We start from the raw sequence: 21,899 nt of genomic DNA on the forward strand, positions 1-21,899 counted from the left end.
ATTTATAGCTCCAGTTGTTTGAAAAGTGTGCCGTGTGAGGTTGTTGATTTGGCATTCAAAATTGTGAAGAAAAATCTTGAATTTGACCTGTCAAAATTTTTGTTGAAACAATTGAACAAAAGCATGGATAACATAAGGAATTCAAATAATAATCCTTGCAAATTTGGTTCTTTGTTAATTTGTTTATTTTTCTATGTTCAAAAATTCTTTCCATCAAAAGGAACTATAGTGTGGAGAAAAGATATTCCCATTCTTTATCAGATAAATGAGATTGTAGCAGAAATGGGTGAAAACTTTGATAGCATCATGGACAATTATTTTGAAGATTTCAAGGAAAGAATGAATAATAGGTTCCAAATTCGACCAAAATTGGTTGAAGACTACAAAGATGATGTATGCTTTATGATTGATTGTGATAAAGTATACATTCAGGCAGTCAGGCCCCGAGTTGCATGGGTGAAACCTCTTCCTTATGAGGTTAATATTGATGAAGCCAAGGATATTATTGAAGCACTGGTGAATGAGCCAATAGACCCAAAGCAACCAATTTTTAGAACATATGATGAGGCAAATGCCAGAATTGAGCTTGAAATCAAGCTACCCTAGGCCATAAGCAAAGGAAAGAGGAAGATAGCCAAATTGAAAACTGAAAGTGGTCTTCTTATGCTAACTAAAGGAAAAGGTGAGGGTGATGAAGAAGAAGAAGAAGAAGGTGAAGAACTTGAATCTAAAAAAGAAGAGGAACCACCCAAGAAGAAAGGAAAGGTGATTATCACCAAACCTAAAAAGAAGCCTACTGCAGTATTCTCTAGAAGAACCAGACAAGGCAAGCAAGAACCTATACTTGTCAGGCCTCCACTCACATTTGATTCTAGGCTAAAACAATTGGAAGAGGGATCTGGCATCACAAATTTCAAGGCATTGAAATTTGAAACAAGGACAGATGCAGAGAAAATACAGATTGAGGAACTGGTACTCAATAAGATGGGAAAATGGAAATACTCCCTAGACCATCTTGCCCCTCAAATCTCCAAAGAATTTTTGGAGAGATTGCAACCAAGATGGGAGTCAGCCACCCAAATGGCCAAGGACATATATGAGCAATCCCTGAGGAATCTTCTACCGAGTCTTACATAAGCAAAAATAAAGGCAACAATGAAGAACCATGAAGGTAAAATGATGATTAGATTTCACACATGTTTGATTTTAATTAAGGACATTGAGCATGTTGTAAATGATGAAACAAATATGTGGAAGAACATCTATCATCTGCAAAAGCCCAGTAATGATCCTATTGAAATCAAGGATGATGACAACAGTGACAATGATGATTTTGATAGCACTCCATCCATCATAGTTACTCCAGGAGAGCTGCATGCACTAATGGAAGAAAAAGAGGAAGAAGAAAAGGAGGAAGAAGCACATGAGGAAGAAGATCTAGTAAAAATTGCAACAAAAGTTATTGCATCCCTTCCTCACTCTCCACCAAAGACAGTTACATCTACTTTGGAGATAGCTTCTACAAGTGAGATTATGAGCACAACAGTCACATCAATTGCTCAATCTTCACCAACCTCCTCCCAGCTCTAGGTATCTAAAATAGATGTTCCAAGCACTTCATCTAATGAGCTATTTGTCACTTCTTCAGCCACCAAGTTAGCCTCCTTAACTCCTTCATCATCGGTGAGTGTAATAGTAAGTTCTACAATTTTGTTTTCATTAGTTCCAGTAAGTTCTATAGTTTTGTTTTCGTTAGCATCATCTATATCCACTTTGACTCCAATTAGTTTAGATTCTACTATGGGTACTTTACCAAGTATAATACCATTTTTTGGGAAGTGTTTCAGTTTTTGATCCGGTTAGTACTTCTATTGGCATTCAATCCTCAAGTCCTATCTCAGTTTTCACTGCTAGCCCTTCTATCTCCGCTATTGTGTCTATTCCTAAGGTCAAACCAGTCATCACAGAAGTCAAACAAAAGTATCCATTAAAACTTCTAATCACTAGAAAGGAAATTGGAGAAGACATTGACTTAGACATAGAGATAGTGATTCCAAAGATTGACTATGACAATGCTACCATTGAAGAGATGAGGTTAGCCAATCAACTCATAAAGATGAAAGCTACATAGAAATAGTTAAGATCAGAAAGGGATAAGGAATATAGAATAATTGAAAATACCAAGAATATAATTACAGATGCTATAAATGTTGAAGTAGATTGTACTCAACACATTTTGATTTAGTTAGAAGATGCTGTATAGAAATTTAATGAAGATTCTTCCAGACAAGAGAAACTTATTGAGAAAGCTGAAAGGAAATTTGATAATAAGGTGCTCGAGTATATTGCTCAAAAGATAGCAATCAGGCAAGTTGAATTGTCAACATTTTGGGAAATTTTGAAAATTCTTTTAATAATGCAACATCACGTTTTGCCAAACTTTGTGATGTTTCTAGTTTTACTAAAGAAATAAAGAATAAGTTAAATAAGATTGACATTGATATGCAATCAAGTGCTTCCAAGCTAAAGGTGGACTCCTCCTCCACAACCTCCCTTCACACCAAAATTAGATATTTGGTAGATGTATAGGCAAAACTATTAAGAGAGGAAGCAAGGATCCAGTCTATACTCATAAACATCCAAAACATGATCCTTCCTATCATGGACACAATGTAGAAACATATTACTCATTGCAAAATACTGGTCCAAGATCAGAACTTCTCAATGGCTGATCACTTGATCCAATTATTAGCAGAAGTTCAAATTGCTCTCTCCACCTGTCAAATCTTGCAGCAGACTTGGGATAATATGTTTGCCACCATCCTCAAGGTACATCAAGAATTTATATCTCACTTTGGTGTAGTCATATAAATTGTATATATGTAGTCCATTGGCATTATTGTCAAAAAGGGGGAGAGATTCAACATAATAAGTGAGGAGAGTTATCACTATGAGTGATAGGGGGAGTTAGCACTCAATAGAGTTAGCATGTGTACATAAGAATCTTTATATATACATTATAAGTCATCAACAAGATATATAGAAATGTATATGCAATAGTTCTACAAAGATCAATTTTGAAAAACCAAAATTCATTGAGTCAAGTTATGTACATATGTTTTGGCTTATAAGTGTTTTGTCACTAGTGCCAAAGGGGGATATTGTTGGCATTAAGTTATTACTGCCATTAGTGACAACACTTATCTACACCAATATAGCCACCGGGCATTCTAGTGTTAACCAAGCTTCGCAATTCACACCGAGCATTCTAGTGTTAACCAAACTTCACAGTTTACACCGAGCATCTACAGTGTATATCGAGAATTTAGTGGTTACCTTGTAGGTTCATCACTTAAGTAGTTCATATCGAGCATTCATGAAGCTACCGAGTGAATGTGCAATCCAACAGTGTCTACCAGGTTTACAGTGTTCACGGAGCTTCACAGTGTTTACCGAGTGACACTATATCTACCGAGTCTCCAATGGTTACTGTGTTCCAAGCTACATTGTGTGGTTAGTATGGACTGAGCATCTACTTCTATTGATTGCATGATGATATCAAGTAATATAGTGGAAGCCGAGTATCAGAAGGTTACCAAGTCAGCTTGAAGAACCCAAGTTTTCTACTGTTTGGTCGACTCAATAATATTTTATTCACTTATGTTTTGGTCGACCTTGTAATTGTAATTATTGGAATGGTATATATGTAATGTAATATATCATTTACAAATGAGAGATGTATGTGAAGGAATGGATATGAAAATCTTTGAATGAAAGTGAATCAGTAGTAGAGCAGAGTATTCAACAAGGTCTACAAGGAGCAGTAAATATTCATCAGCCACAAGAGGTGATCTATATTTTAAGGATCTAATCAAGTTGTAAGTAGATCCATTGTTTCATCCTAATAGGTGAATTAGTTTTGTAAATCCTTTAACAGGGTAGAGTTAACAGTCTTTTGTATAAATCTCCTAATAGAGTGCATACTTTAGTGTATGTTTGTAAATCCTCTAACAAGGTGGACCTAGTAGTCCTTTGTGCTCCTAACAGGGTAGATCACTAGAAGTGGTCAATGTAAGCCTTAACAGGCCAACTTCATACTACAATAATGAAGTTTTGTGGGTATCATCCCCACCCTAGTTTTACTTTCTATTTGGAAGGTTTTTGGGTCACCAAATCATTGTGTACATGTGTTATAAATGTTTGTTCTCTCATATATGTAGTAGATTAGATGAATGAATGATGAATAGTATATATGGTTAAAGTTTTGAATTGTTTTAAAGTTTTGACATTACTAATTCACCCCTCCCCTCTTAGTAACCTATCATATCTTGAATATTTCCAACAAATATATTGCCCCAAGAAGTAGAAGATTGTCTGTACGTTGAGGGTTCTTCTCATAAAAAGCATTGGAATGTTCCAATGCCTATGCATAGTTGCCAACTTGGTATTTTTGATGAGCAAGAGCCAACAACATGTCTTCATATACTGTAGCAATTATAGAGACTCAATTCTTTATTATTCTTGCAATATACACACATGGCTAACAATAAAAATTAATTACAATGTAATTTTAAAATTATGGTTGATTACACTAGGACATTCTATCGGTAAAAGCAACAAACTTTCCTCTAGACCTTGGATATCTTTTACAAAAAAGTGGTAACAATAGTTAACACCAAACAAACAAAGAATTTGATTTTCTCTACTAAGAGAAGAAATTACTTTTTGAATGAGACCCACAACTATAGCAAGTCACAATTGGAAATATTGCATAATAATTGAAGACGTGAGAAATCATGAGTTTTGGAATTGGATTTGCACCTACTATGGTGGCTTCAACTTCTGTATAAGAACTTCAGTCAAACATAGACTATACCAAAATGAAAAAAAGGCATCAAAAAGTTGACAACTGTATGTGCAAATTGAGTAAATTTCCACATGTATATCTGTGGAAATTGGGTAAGTTATCAATTTATCACATTTAATTGTGTATTTTTGTGTAAATCAACAAACAATACTAGATACAAGCCCAATATGAATTTGTGGCATCCAAATCCAAGGTCAATCCATAGTGCAAATCTCCCATAAACCTAAAAATATCTAAACAAAGAATTGCCTTGTTGTTAATTCAAAGTTATCAAACAAATTAGCTCAATATTCTCTACTATAATGCTTAATGTTTTGAAGTTTAGAGGCATGATATTTAATCAGCACATTTCTTATTTAGATGCACATACACACAACTTAAAAATTTTAAATGTGAACTTACTTCAAGTATTGTTAGCCATCAAAGCCACCAAAAGCATACAAAGCTCCACCCAAAACTGCTCCTACTAAAGCAAATCGCTGCAAAGTAGAGATCTAGACAAAAAAAACAAAAAACATTTATATTAGCAATAAGTACAAATAGATTTAGTAAATAGGAAAAAACTACAATCAAGGGTAAACAAAATTGAACTGTACCATGACAAAATTATAGGAAGCTTGCACCTCTGTTTGACTAAAAGGGGTTAAATGTTTTCTTAAAAAATCAAATTCAAGAAAGAAAAAGGCGAAATGCTTATTCAAAAGATGCTCTGAAGAATATAATTAATTTGAGTACAACTTTTGGTTTGTATAATGTAAATTTAAAATTGACTTATGTTTATTTATGCACCTGTTATGTTTCTACATTCCATTTAAACCTTAAAGTAAAAAAGAATCTCCTCTAGTAACTCATAAAATTGGGTCACACATGCATGTGTGCATGTGTGTTCTACAAATATTGTATCTAGTATTGATGTTTCTTTACTTAGAACATGAAGTCAAATAAGATCAATTATTCATAAATCTAAGATTCCAAACTCTCAACACTAGTAAATCACTAAACATTTTAGAATACTTATCTCTAGAAATAAGTAATCAAGAAATAATATTGTTAAAGATATTGAGAAAAAATGTTATACTTGATAAAAATATATTGTACAATATTGTGTATAAACATTACTGTCCTAATTTAATAAGATTTTTGAGAACATTATCTTTGGTTGGTAATTAGTGGCTAGCGCAAGGTCCAAAGAAAAAATCATGAATGCAGTCAGGAAGGAAAAAGAAACCCACCAAAGGTCCAATTAAGATACCAAATGGTATACCATTAAACTTATCTGCATGATGAATCTATAGTGACATCAACACAAATTTGTTATATTTCTTTTCTGCCCAAATATATACATTCTGACTTATGAATGAATTGAAGATTTTAAAACAACACACACAAAACTAAATTGTCTATGAGAAGAGGGTTTATAACACAAACCTAATGTGCTAATGCTACTTTTCAAAGGTATGTAATATCACCAAGTGGCCCAACATAAAATGTCTATCAATAAGGCTGTTGTGGACTAGTATATATGCAACCCCACCAATGGTGATTCCTATGCCCTGGAAAAAGTTTTCAGACCCATTAAACCCCTTCATATGTAAACATAAGAATTAAGTAAATTTTCAACAATGTCTTATTCATCATTTATCTAGATGATGGAATATACAATGACCCAAATCATTATTGCACTATTTTCCAAGATTGAATTCATAAAAATATAGAAGACAAGGTAAGGGGCAGTCCATACAGTATCAAAACAAAGACTTAGCTCAAGGCCTTTGTAGTAGAGTCTGTATGTTAGTAAGACATTGGCAGTGATGAAATTGAGGATGGTAAATATATCATTCATTTCAAAAGGTCCATCTCTAGGCCTATGATGAGACTACAAAACCAAGTGAATGTTTGATTAGAACAGAGTAAGTAAACCTTTTTTTTTTTGTTATAGTGGAATTTTAGGGTTGAAGACCATTTTTTATCCACTTTAGCTCAAACTACAATAGCATTAATTTCATACCTCATGGATATTCCAAAGAGCACCATGCCAAAATTTTCAATGAACCTAACAAGTCCAATGCTCCATTCCAACCTATATACACAAAAATGAACTTAGTAGAAATTATGTCAAAGCCAACCACTATCATGGGAAGAGATTTTAGGATTCATATTAGATAATCTTGTTGGAAAATGGGGTCATATTTGAATCAAAGGTTAAGTGGTGGAGTTCTTGTATTTGCATTCAATAAAAACTAAGGTATATAGGACTAGGAATGATAAAACTAGTCTTTGTTTGAAGCCTTGAAAGCATTTGGCCTAATTTTCCATATTTGGCCTAGTTGAGGGCTATTGTCCCTAAAGAATTAATTTGACCCAAGTTTGCTAAGAGCCCTAGAGAGGGGGTAAGACCTTAGAGAAGTGGAGTCCACTTGGAGAGATACAGGTTAGCATTGGGTAAAGGCTGGTAACCTTTCTTGGCATCTTGCAGTGGGTTGGGTGCTACTAGGCACTTTAGAATATTTTGGTGGATTAAGGTTGTAGACTTTGCATCAATTGAGGTGAGATATGAGCACATATTTTGGGCATCTTACAAGTTAAACTACCTCAACTTGGTGATGCAAGTAATTGGCATTCGAATAAAGTGGGTGAAAGAAATAGTGTACATTATTCAAGCACATCATTCTTTTCTTTGGAGCGTTATGATTTTAGGATATGCAGATGATGAATTGATCAGGCTTTAGACCCTTCCAAATAAAAGTGGCAGAAAAGATGACTTATTGGGATTTGAAGATGAGAGGTAGATGGATTTGGGTTTTGTGATTCCTTGGTATGTTAGTTTGAGCTTCACTTGGTTTCAAGAATACTATAATATTCTCTACTTAACAAGGCCAACCACGTGAAGGTGGAAGCTCATTTGGCCTCACCTCCCTCCCCCTAACATCAATCTAAATTACCCATTATCATCTAATTACATACTTCATTCATCCATTCATCCATTTATGAACTATAACATTCAATCAATACAATCACATAAAATTCATTAATATGATATAAAATTCATTAATACACAATACTAATCAAGACTTCATTAACACATAAAAATATTCATTAACATAAAATAAAAATCAATACTAATACGCATCATTCATAGATAATTACTTAAAACAAAGTTCTTTCATTATCCAACAAGGTTTATCAAAGAACATTTTTAAAACATCAATTCTTCTTTTTGTTTTTTTTAGCTCTCTTAAAAAAAATGCTCATAGGAGCATCCATATCTTCCTCATTTTCCTCCTCTTCTAGCATGTGTAATGTCAAATTATGATGGCTCCTTCTCTTTGGAGGAGCAGGAGGCTACTGTACTAAAGGGGGCTCTATTGCAAGAAAAAGTAAATGGGATAAATTGGCATACTCTTTTTCTTTTTTTAATTGTTACAAGTCTATAATTAAGTACTAGTACAACATAACATGCATTTTTCTTACCTGACAATGCCACATCATGTACATTAACATTTTCATTTTCTGCCACATCAACATGTTGAACACTTGGAACTTTCTCCACTCCTTCACCATGATGTTCAACATGCTCTAAAATATTCAAAAAAAGGATAGACATCAAATTGCAATTGAAGATGTTAAATTGTATTCATAATTGCATAATTAATTTCCAATAGAAAATTAATACCTCCACCACTATAATGCACATCATGGCCTTCGTCACGAGTAGGTTCTATGATAGGATGTGAAGGCTATAGTAAAATGTTATGCAGTCAATTTACGCTCAAAACTAACACCAAAAAAGAATCTTCTCAACTATTCAATTTCATTTACTTTTCATCTGAACAATTTACTTGTGAGATATCATTTGGTGCATTGGATTCTTGGGTAGGGCTTTTAGATTCTTCGTGTAGGCGTGCAACCACAACTTTATAGCCTTCCTTCAAAGCAATTTTTCAATCTTCATCTATGAGCTCCACATTGAAGTCTGTGCTTTATATTTTTTGCTTAATATCGTCAATTTTCCATGTATGGTTTCATTAAACAAAATTGTTTGCAACATTATATAAAAAAATAAATATGAAATTTCATTGCTCCTACTTATAAGTCGAGACTGAAGATTCATATAGCCACAAGAGCCGAGTTTGTGCTGGCCAACCTTTTGTAGCCACAGATGTGTCCTATAGTCTATGAACAATTTAAAACATCTTAGATTATATATTTATAAATATCACTAATTAATGCATGATTACAATGTACTTAATACTATCATGACATACCTTTTTTTGCCCCGTGCTGCTTCATTTACTCTATTTTCACATAACCTTTTCTCCTTTGCATATTCTATTATTTCATTCCACTCCATCAGTGAAATCTTAGGAGGATGGTCATACTTTGGGTTCTCCTTAAGACCCCTTCTATATTGATCCCTCACAATCTTTAAATGCTTTGATGCTCTTTTTAGAATTAGGCCAATGTCAAAAATGTTTTTTCCAAATTTCTCCTCAAAAGATGTAATCAACTAATTTTTGTAATTCCATAGCTTGTAAATTCCACCTTTAAAAAAAAATTATATTGTTAGATCAATAACTTTAATATAGTACAATAAGTGGAAGAAAAGAAAAATTATGTAGCAATGATATGAAACTACGTACCTTTTATGTATGGTGGGTCCAAATAGTCTCAATGTCATATCAAAAAGATGATCAAAGAAAACATTATTACCTACAAAATCATAAAGGGATTATTAGTCCAAAATGAGTAATGTAAAAGTAAACTAAATTTACACTTTAAATAATAACAATTTTAAAGCACCTGAAAGCTTTTGTTCTTTTAACGCAAACATAGTTTTCTTGTTCAGCAATGATGTCCTTGCATATGAACCAATACTAACCACACAGACTGCTCTAGGAAATCAATTAGCTTTAGTAGTATTACTCTCCATTTCTCTATCAACTGAAGGTCTATCTATTTGTGCACAAAATAGGACTTAAGTAAGATCTATCTGGCATAAATTTTATCACCAGTTACATCCACTGATGAATTAGGGAAAACATTTACAGACCATACTATTCTTTTACTACCATTCCTCATGATGAGTTTGAAGATTTAAAATATTTTACTTCATTGACATCCAATGACCCTTGAAGTGGAATTGAATGCCCTAGAAGTTATATGAAAATTTTATATTCAACAAAGTCTGATTGCTATAAACAAATCCCTTTGTAAATAGAAATGAAGCAGTCAGAAAAAAATATTTTTCTTTATTGACATTGAATGAGCCTTAAAATGGAACTAGATCCCTAGTAGTTGTCTAAAACATTTCATATACAACAAAGTCTAATTGCTACAAACAAAATGCCTTTGTAAAAAAAAAGATACTTAGAAGTAAATATTTTATTTTATTAACATTGAATTAGCCTTAAAGTGGAATTGAGTGCCCTAGAAGTTGTATACACATCATATATAAAAAATTTTGATTGTTACAAACAAAATGCCTTTGTAAATAGAAATGAAGCATTGAGAAGTAAAACTAGTGCATATACCACTTAAACTTTGTAAAGTTTTTGATACATGCTTTGTTGATGGAATATAGATTGAAGGAAATGTTGAAGTCATCTCTATGTACATTATTGGAAAGTTGTGTCAGGATGCTCTTTGAACAATTGATTTATACTTATGATGCAGTCCTAGTCTAAAGATCTTAAAATAATTATTTTGAAGTTGGTAATTTGTTGCCAATAAAAAATATTGAATGACATGGTCCTTACAATAGTGTCAATAAAATAGTTTGGTTACTCCTAATTGAAATGAAAAGGATGTAGTTAACTCCTGTGGAGGAAGTCAAGGGTAATAAAATCCTTAATTTCATCTAAAAGGTTTACAACCTACTATTAGTATTAATAATATTTTAGTATTAGTCCTTGGAAGATCAGATGCTCTTAAAACCTAATGTCTCAACAACCCTTCTCTCACTGAATTTACAATATTATCCAGAATACTAATAAGATATTTGATATAATCAAACAGAAAGTACCTTGTCAATTATTGCATATGTTGCATACCAAGATTCTTAGAGGTTCTCTATTCTTTAATTTCTAATGCCAATTCACCACATTATTGTTCTACCATCACCTCTTCACGAGTTCCTTTGTTGTTAAAATTTCTTTGAATATGTTCACTCCTTGTGTAGTAAAATGGAACCATCTTTAGGCTTTTGTTACTCTGCATTCTAAATCAAACAAATTCTTCTTAGTGGTGAATGTGTGGCATGTTAATATATGCCTCAATATTCAAAGAGATGTTGGTTGTTCTTATCTAAGTGGTAGTTCAACATAAAGCTTTCCACACATGTAGTGCCCCTAAGAATGTCTTCTTCTACACATTCCAATTGCAAAAGATAGACAAATAGGGGACCCCAAGGCATGTTAGTAATACAAAATTTTAGGCATACCAACAATATAAAATTTTACTAAGTTTTGAATCTTTTGCTCCAGTCCTATTCCAAGGAAAACAATTCGACCATTATCTGATCTATTTCAAACAAGCCTTCACAAACTCCAATTTACTTTAAAATATACATCATGGTAAAAGTTGAATAGTTATTCAACATCATGGAAAATCGGTTTAGTAGTTTCCATAACTCATCTTTAATTTAAATTTTTTTATATTGAACAAAGCTAAATGATTACAATGTAAGAAGCAATCCTAGATATGATTGCACATAAAGGAAGATAATAAAAAAAGTGTAGCAAAGTTAAATCATAAAATTAACTAGTGGCTAATCCAACCAGCCCACCAGACATAACAACAAATATAGATAAGCTTGAAATTTACAAATATTTTGTATTCTCTATCACATCTAATCCCATGATTGCAATAAAGTTAAAGGCTACAAGATAGTGAAGAGGACATCACATCTGATCTCATGATTGCAATAAAACTACATAGGCTACAAGGTAACAAAGAGGATATATGACCAGCTGATCCAACCAACTCACTAGACATGGCTGCAAATACATATTAGGCTTGAAATTTAGAAATAATTTGTATTTTTTTGACACCTTTAATTTAGTTTATTGGAACTAACAGCTTATGAGTTGAGACTTGATTGGAGTAAAGCTTTTCTAACTTACCTATAATGTTGGTAGTTGATTGTCCTAGTCATTGCTTGCTCTAGCTAGGTGTAGACATCAATGTCTATATTTTTTGCTCTCTAATATTCATTAATCCTAATTGTCATAGGGGAAAATAAATCAATACATACTTTCACACATTGACATTGACCTAGAATAACAATAGGTGAAAATGTGCATACTAGATAACAACTCAAAAGATCAAACATTTAATGTAGTTGGTTTAATCTTCCCTGATTACAGTAATGACACAACACTAAATAATAACTTAGGTCCTTTATATGCTTTTTAGTGTTTTCCTGATGCCTAACTCTCACATAGACAACAATACATCAAATTTTGTTCAATGCTAGCCTAAATAACAAGGCAAATTGTCAATCAAAGTAACATTTACAGGTTGCAAAATAGAACTCGATTCAAGAGAAAAATGATTGCTAAGTGCTTAATTAACACAATTTTAAGAAAGTGTCATCCAAACCAGCCATATTTTTATTAAATAGCTACCCTTTAAAAAGAACACAATACTAATATGAAGTCATATCTCTTGAAATTATAAGCTATATATATTTCAATCTACACTCATTCAATCTGAGAATAGAAAATTACCACTCTCATTCTTTTCAAATATGAGATTAAATAGAATAACATAGGAAACCACAAAATTGTTGTTTAACTTAGTGGAAATCTAGGAAGCTAACAGTTGAGGAGTTGGATACAATTGAATCAAGTAAATGGTATGTATAAGTAAACAAATTTGATAGGTGATATAATTACTAGGATGCTAATATTTATTAGAAGTATTACACTTTTGTGAGATTAATCTTAAAACCACTTTTACACATCCAGTTGGGGTGGGCGTCATTTGTCTCTAGCACCAAATAGACGAATTCGGTGGAGTATCTGATTACCAAACCCATGGCTTCCAAAACTTACCATGTCGGGAATGCTTTTGTTCTTCTTGGTTAGGAAATTGGGCCACTATTAATCCCTAAACAAATCATAACATGTTCTTGATGTAAGTGGACTTTAACACAAAAATTTAAGAACAATTAGTCATTTAAAAACACATAGGTAAATGGGATTTTGACTAGTCCAAAAGAAACTGAAGGAAAGACAATATAAGGAATATTAATTGAAATGACTTGGAATGGATTAAAAAACTCGTTTCTTATTTTTTTCCCTTCTCTATCAATTTATAGATGCTTTTTTGGGAACCCTCTTAAACTAACTTAGAATCACATGGAAATTTTTAGGAGAATGTTAGGAAAATTAGGGCCTTTGGATAACTTATTCCAGTCTCAAGCTAGGGGTTTCATTGATAACAATATTACTTATGTTGTGTTGAATCATTTGCATTGGTTACATTGTGAAACATAAAATGAAGTAAGAGCTTAAAGAGCTCAATTAGGAAGCATTGGCTAGTTCTTTAAAAAAACTATAGTTAAATAGAAGGACATTGAATTAGAGAATGATGCTTGGTTATTGGGTGTAAATGATATACTCTTCTCTCTAACCCCAAATTGTACACTTAACCTTGTGGAAACTAATCAAACAGTGGACACCTCGCATTTTGGTATAGGTTGAGATGTATGTAGTTGGATTAATTTTACAAGATTCATTTCTTCTTAGAGATTACACCTATCTTTAAGTAAGCATTTAGAATTTATTAAAAACCTTCTAAACCATGTAAGCTTAAACTAAATGGATGGGTACTCTCCTAGAAATTGAATTGCTTAAGTAAATACAGATGACTACATTAGCTGAATGCATACCAGGTGAACAAAAATCATTATAGCCAAAATATACCTCAGAGAAATGAAAGAATTGAGCCAAAAAAATACCATTCTAAAACAAAACAACAAGAACTACAATAATTTAATCTATAAGGAGATCAGAGCAACTTGATTAATTAGCTTAAGTCTATGTTTTATTAGCAATCTAGATGAGTGGAAGTTATGAGATTGGCTAAATATGGATGTAGGCTGAACATGGGCTATCCAATGAGTATGTTGTTTGCAAATTCATTTTAATGGTGGCAATGCTTTAGAAATAATTACTTTGTGGTTTTTACAAACTAACTTTTTTCATAATAATACATAATTATGATAATTTATGATGTAAGATGTGGCTTCTTTGAGTTTTATTGTTCTATTAGAGTGGTCAGCATTGAGCTGCACATCGTGGTAGCATAGCATGTAATTTCCTCTGGAAAGCCCTTGGTCAAGAGCTTTTATGTTAGTTGGCAGTTGAACTTTGGAGTAATTAGTTTAGTTGTGTTTTGATTTGCAACATTATAGTAGAATTGAATATTTTAGCATGAGTGGTTAGAGCAGTGATATAGGCAAAGCTAGAGTTGATAAAGATTGTAATTGATCACAGATTGGCATTGGTGGATGTATGCAATATAACAATTACAAGAAAAATAGAAGTCAATACACAAATGGGCGAATATAAATCATCATTTTAATAGTGGGCATGAGCTTTTCATAGTTCATATAGTATGTGCAAGAGTTTCCTAGAAAAACTTGTATATGTATTTTGAATTGATTGTTTTGTTTTTAGTTAGTGATCCATCATCAAGAAGGGAAAAGTTGATTCAAAAAGCATATATAGTTTTCCCCATAAATTGTTTCACATAATTTGAGTTTTATACCTCAAGCATGTCACTATAGGAGACATCATATTTAATGTTTCATTTAATATGACTTTTCAGCAATTGAAATAGTTGATTCACACTACATCTAGAGTACTTGGGTTCCCAAGAAACATCCTTTAAGCATCACTATTCTCTCTAGTTTGTAACTAGAGTGTAGGGATTAAACAAAAATTATGGCGAGTTTCACTATATCTCAATGTTTTTGAGTGTAGTTTCTTTTGTCAACATCCAATACTAATATTGTTGGGAGGAACCTACTCTGGTATGTATGTTTTTTTTTCTAGTAGATAGATTTAACTAATAGCATGTATGTGAAAGAAAGTAATTTAATATGTGTTGATATCCATATTATCAAGCAGTGGAAAGCATCAATGATCTATAGGCTTACAAAAGTTCAATAGGCTTTTAAATGCATAAACAAAAGCTTCCATTAAAGATACAAATGTAAGGCCAAAGAAGTATGTTTTGCATGCAAGGCTTAATAGCTCAGGTTTGCAAATCCCAATGTCTTAAATACAATTCTCCCTAGGCTCTTATCTATAGTTATACATAGTGATATAGACATAAGGTTGAAAATTATAGTGACGAGGAATGCTTTGTTGGTGGTGAAACTAAAGTATTAATCACACAAACTACTCTAGGAAATGGATCGGTCACACGTAACTGAGTACTAATCACCATATTTTGTACTCTAGTATGTATGATAGGTACATGCATACAGAATCCACCCAACAAAAAAAATGAATGATTAGCATATAAAAAAATATAGCAAAACAAGGTTTTACTAGTTCTAGTGGGCATAGATGAGGATGTTTGCATGGTCCTTGTTGCCGATAATGCACAAGGCAATACTAGACCGCCGACCGAAGGAGGCATCCACACTTCATCATAAGCTAAAGAATACAATATTGTTAGCAAATACATTTGCAATGGATAAAGATCAAATGAGATACTAGCTAGAAGTATCCACAAAAAAAAGGTAAGTGTTATAAAGTTGATGAAAACAAATAAAGAAAGTGTTACTTACGTGAAGGTTGTGTGCTACAACCCTCACCATGTTCACCATGTGATGTCACAACTATCACATATTTCTATACAAGAACACATAAAATTAGAGATCATGATCCATAAGATACTATAAAATATTAACATCTATTGAACTTCTATTATTGCTTTAGACGAATTACTGCTTACCTTCAAAGATTGGACACTATGGTCAAATTCTTTTCTCAGTGCCTCTTTCTCCTCACTTGTGTCACCCTCGATGATAATGTTAAAAATTTCATTAGTGTATCTTTTTTTGAGTTTTTGGGCCATGAACATAGGGTTAGCACTAAGGGCAATGTCATGTAGAAATGATGCCCGTATTTCAGATTACATTTGATCAGTTGTCATTCTAGCTTTTCCCTATCATTTGTGACATCAAATATCAGTAAATTTTTATCAAAATAATTCCAAAGCCATAAAGAAAAGAAAATAATAATATGAAATTTGTTTCTATATTAATATTAAAAATTACAATAATTAATGTTTACCTCCACTAAAGGTGTGTGAGATGGTGTATCCATTTCACCCTGTGAAAAAGATTAGTAAGTCTTAGAAATCAATAGCGAAATTAAAGTAATAGACTTACCAAAAAAAATATTGATAATAAAGTAGATTGTATATGTAAATCATTTGTCTTAAGTTATCCAAAAATTTGGTGTAACTAATGTGTATATCTAAAAAACTATTTGACATGTTCTACTTAATGTTTATATCTGCACATATGGTTTGGAAAGAAAAATTTGGTCATACATGACCCCATCATAGTTGACATTGATCCTACCTAAAAATTCATTGATAATCATGATCTTTAGTGATGTCATCATCATCATCATTATTGTACTTATCACTTTGATCATCATCATTGCCACCACCATCTTCATCGCCATCATCATCATCTTCATCACCATCATCATCATGAACATCATTGCCATGATCATCACCATCTTCATCACCATGATCATGATCATCATCAGCATCATCATCATTATTATCACCATTATCATTAGCATGACCAAAATCATCACCATCTTCTTCTTCTTCATCACTGGGTAACTATTGTTCCTGATAATCATTTACTTCATCTTGTGCTTCTTTAATATCTTCTTCTTCCATCACATTATACTTTATTGGCCTTCCTCTTGGTTCATGTCTAAAAACAAATGACCAACCTAGTTTGTGCGAAACACCAAAGTAAAACACTTGCTCGCATTGGCTTGGAAGAACATAGGGCTTATCTCTAATTGGCTCAAATGACCTTGTATTAATCACAGTAAATCCACTATCAGGCTCAATAAAAATCCTATCAGAATCATTTTGATTCAGTCGTAGCCTATACCATTTGATGACAAATAGAACTATTTTGAATGAATTAAAGTCACACTCAAGTATATCATCAAAAATGCCATAATATTGATTTTCAGATTGTTGAGGATGTATGTCAGTTCTAGACAAAATATTGGTGACCTCAAAGACATTTATCCTAGAATCACATGTTTTATTTGTTTCTTATGACTTTTTTGTGAGAAATTTATAGCCATGGTAGTACATAACTTTGTGGTGTTTGACCTGCAATTATTCAAACATGTCAAGATTATTTGCATCGATCTATGAGTTGATATTAAACTTATGTCTCATGATTAGTAATCTTATTCATACCTTTGTATCTCTTAAGCCATATACTAGATCAATTACCATTGGCATAACGTTGGGATCTCCATTACAATGAGCTTCTTTAACCAACAATGCAACATCATTCCATGTTAATGAGTGACCACTTTCTTGAGACTGTTCAATCCATACTGTCATCTAATCAAGATTGTTTGCAATGCACAAATGTAGTGCATCCCACTCATGACCAACTATAAAGAAGAAAATTACACTAGTTAGAAACAACTTATATATATTGATGATGGATAAGAATTATTAAACTACAAGAAAGAAACTTATAATTACCTCTCACTCTCATTAATCTACCTTTCCCTATTAGGTACTCCCCTTTGAATTTGTCATTAGAGTTGGGATCCCAAATGTGATCTACATGGATATTTGTTGCAAACTTTGAAAGATATTCACTAATGTACATCATGGTTTGGTATACCATATATCCCTCTACCATAGAACCCTCAGGATGTGCTCTTTGTTGAACCAAGCCCTTCATAAATTTCAAGTGCCTCTCAACCATCCAAATTGACATAGTTTGTACAAGTACACACAATTCAATCTCTTCAAATTGATGTATAAGGTAGTGTTCTTGAACATTGAAAAAGGTTGGAGGTAAATGCTTTTGCATTTCACACATAAGCTGTGGATTTTTTTCTCTTCAAATATTTTATCTTTTTAATCAATTTCTTTAGATGATAACCACCTAAAAGAGATTCAACATGCAAAATCACATAAACAAGATTTCAAATAAAATCATACAATAGATTTTAGATAAAAATTTACAAATCTAAGAAAAAAAAATTCTAACCTCATGTATTTTCCAAGATCATGTATAACTTGTTTAATACTATTGTCAAACTGGTGTAGAAGGGATAGAGGTAGGACATACTAAAATCATTAAAAAATAATCATTTCAATATATTACTAAATAATGCAATAGGTAGTACATTCAATTTTATAAATATACTATAAATAGAGAACATGACTTACCTTGACGAAGGTATGCCAATCATGTGTTTTCAACCCTGGCCCAAAATCACCTTCTTTGATAGAAGAGTGCTTATATTTGCAAAAAATCCTGTTGAAAATTTTTCTTTTTTTATGACTTCTTTTAATGCATCATTTTGTTGCTTCGTTAATAACCAAGGAAGAGCACTTGTATTCATGCGATCTCCATTGCTATTTGATTCAATAAAATGTTTTAGTGTATGATTGGATTCATGAATGTTAGTACAAATTTTGACAATTTGTTCTCTATCACGCCTTCCATCCAACATTTTTCATAGTGTCTCTGTTACATTCTTTCCAATATGCATAGCATCAAACAAATGCATGATTGAGAGATCCTTGTAGTATGGTAACCTAGTAAATTGAGTAGGATAACTTTTCATTCCTCAAGAAAGTTGGTCATTGATGCCTTGACGACCTTCATGAGCATCAATTATAGCATTAGTAAATATAAGACAATATCAAAATGTAAATTTTAAACTTCAGACGACAAATTGGACATTATCTCGATGATTTAGTTGATTGTCTTCCAACTTTCATAGCTGAGGTGTCATTCTTCATGGCCTTGATGATGTCTCTTCTTTCCCATTATATTTTTTTTTGGCAATTTGATACCTATTATTATTGTGGAGAAAGTGCCTAAACTCATTGAATACTTGCTTTCCTAAACTTCTCGAATGGTGAGATTTCATCTTCGGACCACAAAGTGGATATGCAAATTTTTCCTTTGTCTAAAGACCTAAAAGATCATGTACAATTATCATGCACAACTTAAGAATACAATAGTAATGTGTAAGCACTATAACAAGCTAAAAATATGTGATCTTAACAATATAACATACCACAAAAATGAGTTAGCCCAGGGGCATCATGTATTGTCCATACAAGCATTGTATGAAATTGAAATTATTAGTGTCCTATCAGTCTAGAGATGTCATACATAGTCATGTCATTCCATAACTTCAACAACTCATCAATTAAGGGCTCAATATACACGTTCATATCTTTAACTTGGTACTTACCTAGTAATTGAATGAACATAAACATTACATAGTTGTTATGACCATTTTCATGCACTATTTATAAATTAATTTAGATAACTATAAAATGAAAAAAATACTTGGCACAATCATTGACAACATTATGTGCTCCCTCTTTATGGACATCCAAGGAGGAATGTTATTATTAATAACAAAAATAGGTCATATTGAGTAAACAAATCTCATATCTCCATATGAATTGACACCAACCACTGCCAATGAAAGCTTTAGATTATGAGGTTCTTCTTTAAAGTGTGACCATGCTTCTTCTATCTCTTTAAATGTAGAACCATCGGCAGACATTCACATAATGTCATCTTGACTTCTATTGCATGCATGGCAATCCATAAATTGTGCCAAGATAGTGCACCTAAATAATTATTGAAGAAGTAGAATAATGAGAATGTACTGAAGAACCTTGTGAGGCACCTTTTTTGTTATTTGATCTGACCGATATCTACTAATGTGACAATTAGGGCATTTTGTTGCAAAATCATGTTGTTATGATATAGAATGTGATCATTGGGACATGCATGTATTATCTGATACTTCATTCCAATCTGATTCATAATGGTAGATAATTCTCAGTACAAACAACGTAAAATATTTGATGGTGATAATAAAAAATCACCTATCAACCTACAACAACAAATATGCATTGTTAATATAATGAATACTAATTGTATGCTAACATTGAAGATGAAAAAAATGGTATACCTTAGCATATGTGACATTGCTACATTGCATATACCATTCATAACCTTTAAGTTCACCAACAATATTATAGCTGAGAGTAGAGTTGTTTGGGAGCCTTCATATAAGCGCTCATGTGCCTTCTCAAGTAAAGGTATATCAAGACCATCTTCATCATCATTATCAAATTTTCTAGTACCATCATTGTGAGACTCTTCATCACCTACCCCAATACCATCTTCTTCAATCATGTCCTCTGGCACATTATCATCTTCTTCCATGGGAGTGTTATCCTTAGCTTGGATATTCACACCTCCATGTTCCTCCAGTAGGAAATCCACATTCAAAAATGGACAAAAATTGTGGCCCCCTTCAATGTGACCATGTTGCCTACAATAACTTTGGGCTATTGTGATTAGAATTATTCAATTATTTAAGCCCTTACACTTTTTTCAAGGACAATAAAATTTATGAGGTTTTCTTCGAAACTGAGACCACAATGCAACCATTGTCTCATTATTTTGTTCTAGGTTCATATTGTCAGGCGTGGTCTTTCTTCATGGGAAAATATATCTACAAATAAATTGGACATGTTGTAGTTAATGTTTATATCTACACATATGGAAATTGTTGATTAATGTTTTCGAATGTAACTAAAATGATCCTATAATTTCTAGAAGGCCTAGATGTTTGCAAAATGTGGTTTTATAGACAAAGTATCTTAATTATTTGCAAAATGCCTCAAAGAGATGTCACAAGGTGAAAGTTACTTAGGTGCTATTAGCAACATGCCTTGACTAATCTTGATAGCAATGACTAATGTGATTAATGCATCAACTAATGAACATGACTAAAAGATCAAAACATATTAATGTATAAAAATGTTTTTCTTGAGGAAACATATGCTCTTCAATAAGATATAAAAGGAAATACAAATTAGATGTGATCTATGTGTGCTCCAAGCAAATGGACATTACCTTTTGAAAATTGTTCAACAAGGGCATTATATTTTCATCAATTTATTAAGAGGTTTGTATAGTTTGAGACTGGAGTAAGAGACAATTATCATTGTTGCTGAAGATTATTATCCTAAGGATTGTAGACTAAGTGTAATTAGACATTTCATTGTCTATGGTTTTACCAGTCCTCAGAGGCTAGCTAGGAATAGGAACTAATCTAGGAAAATTTTGTGGATAGGCTTTTGGAATGAGACAATTCAATATGCTTGGCATATACATACAACAATCTATTGTGATACTTTCAGCAATTGTAGTTCTCTTGTTTATACCAAACATTCTTTCAGAGCCTATATTCAAATTTTTGGGACAATCCACCATCGTTGTTGCTAAGTCTGGAGTGCTCTTGAACTAGATGCTTCCTCAACCATTTACATTTGCCACAAATTTATCTGTGCAAAAGTTTTTACATGAACAAGATTTAATTTACCAATAGTCTAAATTTTTGTAAAAGTGCTAATCTTCCATTTTGCGGTCTGTTGGATAACTTCTTTCACATATATATTAAGTCTCCCTAGTATTGTTATTGCAAAGAATATATCATGCTTATTTGGTGCTATTAGATCCTATTATTTGGTGGGACTACTGCTAGGCATACTTATTTGTTTCACTAATAGAGTATGCTTGAAACCTCACCAAGTTTTTTGCAAAGACTTAACATGTTTGTGGAAAAAGCTTGTCTACATCAATAAAAAAGGCCAGTTACTCTGCTATCAGGTTTTTCACCATACTGACATCTTCCAACATGAAACAAACCCCTTATTAAGGCCAGCTGACTTCAAATTCATT

General features: G+C 32.5%; 1 pseudogene; it reads right to left on the reverse strand.

Annotated features, from left to right (window-relative positions):
- The window catches only part of LOC149572073 (uncharacterized), a 110,080-nt pseudogene that overhangs the window by 10,890 nt on the left and 77,291 nt on the right, over nucleotides 1-21,899 (reverse strand).

This window comes from Cupressus sempervirens, chromosome 2 (assembly GCF_028749045.1).
Source record: "Cupressus sempervirens isolate cs-2001-9-10 chromosome 2, ASM2874904v1, whole genome shotgun sequence".
Classification (NCBI taxonomy): Eukaryota; Viridiplantae; Streptophyta; class Pinopsida; order Cupressales; family Cupressaceae; genus Cupressus; species Cupressus sempervirens.